Raw genomic sequence first — 2449 nt, forward strand, 5'->3', positions numbered from 1 at the left:
ATAACAAACATTGGCAGTAATATGGCTAAATGCTTCTAAAAAACAATTTTTCAGTGTTAATTTTAACTCTATTTCTAAGAATCCATATAGGGAAAATAATAATAGACAAAGGTTAACAAAAGGGATATTCATGCTAGCATCATATATAAATGTATGAGAGGGAGAGAGACCTCAGTTTTCAATAGGATGGGGTTACATGAATGCTGCTCTATCTATATGATGGTTCTGCAGCCACTGTAAACATAATAGCCCTAGAATATGTGATGTCATGGGGAAATGATTTGGATAAAATAGAAGATAAAGCTGGACATGGTGGCACATGCCTGTAATCCCAGGGACTCCGGGGCTGAGGCAGGAGGATCACAAGTTTGAGGCCAGCCTTAGCAATGAGGCAAAGCCTAAGCAACTTAAAGCGACTGTCTCAAAATAAAAAAATAAAAGGGCTAAGGATGTTGCTCAGTGGTTAAGCACCCCTGGGTTTAATCTCTAGTAAGAAAAAAAGAAAAATTTCAATGAAATATCAAAAATTTTAAAACCTTAAAGCAAACTAAAATGTTATTTCTATTGATAGAATTGTAGATTATTTTTATTTTCTTTTGTATACTTTTCTATGCTTTCTAGATTTTCTACAATGAAAATGCTCTACTTTTATATTTAGGGGAAAAAGTATAGTATTTTTTAAATGCAGTAAGTCCATGCTCATTTTCACTCAACTGTTCTGGGAAAGGCGCATAGTATACAGTCTAAAGTCTCGGAATTACATCTTAATACTGGCTTTTAGCTGTAGTGGAACCATGAGTGAGTCAATTCCTTCTACAGGTGATTTCCTGATAGTAAAATTATACTTTGTCTTTTGCAGTTTTAAGATAAATTGACTATAGAGTTGTCGACAAAGTATGTGATCGCTGTTAGGTGAAAAGAGCAGGAAAATATTTAGGGCATCTTACTTTCCGTCAGTAGTGGAAGGATCTGCAGATGATGAAGTACTATATAGGCTCCATCTTTCCAATATGTGTCTGGGCAACTAGAAAAACATGTTCCTTTATGAAATTGAATCAATCCTAGGTTCAAAAAGTATAAAGAGTTCCAGGAATCATTACATAATAAAAGTAGTGAAAGACTGCCTTCACATCTTATATAGAGCTTAGTAGGTGATCTGTGTTCTAATATCAAGTCTGCCAAGTATTCACTTGTCAATTTTAGACAAGTCAATTTAAACGCTCAGACTTTTCTGTAAAAAGGGAATAATTCTCTGCCTCATAGGATTGCTGTGAAGATTAAATAAAATGGTGCATGTAATGGATGACAAGCCTGATACATGGTAAATAATAATAGCCCAAGAGTAGGCTATTGTAGTGGTATACAAGTATTATAGCAATGTTTTGAAACACTTGACAGAACTTTTGCCAAAGGTAACAGTATGTTTTCAGGTAATGAACAGAATACCAAGTGTAAAAACTTAAGAGGAAGTCTAGTAGTAAGCAGTTCTGAGTTTGGTATGGCAACTCAACAAACTTTCAACTTAACACCATGATTTTTAGCCATATTGGCTCATTTTTCATAATCTTGGTTGCTGCAAGTTTCTTTTCTTCATACAACTCTTATAAAGCTAGGAATTGGGGAAAGGAGCTGAGGCTTTCCAATCTGGTTTCTTTCTTTTATCATTGAGAAAAATCTTCCTCAGAAGCAGGGAGGGAAGAATACTGAGTAGTCAGTACTACAAACACATGCTCACCAGCTTTCTCTGCCTTCTTTATGGCCAACACTTTAAGAAGGCCTATACCCATTTTCAACCAGTATTCAAAATGTTTTAGGTCCTATTCAAAATGCATCCGGCAACAGTTAGACTCTCTCCATTCTTTTTTTTTTTTTCTGCCATAGTGGGGGAGCAGCCCTGGGGATTGAACCCAGGGATGCTTTCCCACTGAGCTCCATCCCTACTCCTTATTATTTAGAGACAGGTATTGCAAAGTTGCTGAGAGTCTTGCTAAATTGCTGAGACTGACATTAAACTTGCGATCCTCCTGCCTCCGCCTCCCGAGTCACTGAGATTCTGGCATGCACCACCATCATGCCCTGAATCTCCACATTCCTTTTCTTTGTATATAGTAAGTTCCGAAGCCCGTTGTCATTTGTCTTATACATAGTGATTCATTGTTTTAGGATGTTATCTTATTCAGTCCAACATTTTGTACAAGAAAATTTGTGAGGTTAGGTGACAAGCAAATTAGTGCTTGGAGCCAGGATTTAAGCCGAGATCTGACTTTGAAGTCCATAATTTCTTCATTATACCAAAGTGCCTCTGCCATGGTGATTCTGTGTATGAATGGGGTTCTCCTGGGCATCCACCTCTATGAAAGGTGGTTGCATCTGGACAATTATTTGACATTGGTTTCATAAGGAAGATGCTATTTTTTTCTGAGATGTATGGCCCATCTCTACCTCATAA

The sequence above is a fragment of the Callospermophilus lateralis genome, chromosome 1 (genome assembly GCF_048772815.1).
Source record: "Callospermophilus lateralis isolate mCalLat2 chromosome 1, mCalLat2.hap1, whole genome shotgun sequence".
In the NCBI taxonomy this organism is placed as follows: domain Eukaryota; kingdom Metazoa; phylum Chordata; class Mammalia; order Rodentia; family Sciuridae; genus Callospermophilus; species Callospermophilus lateralis.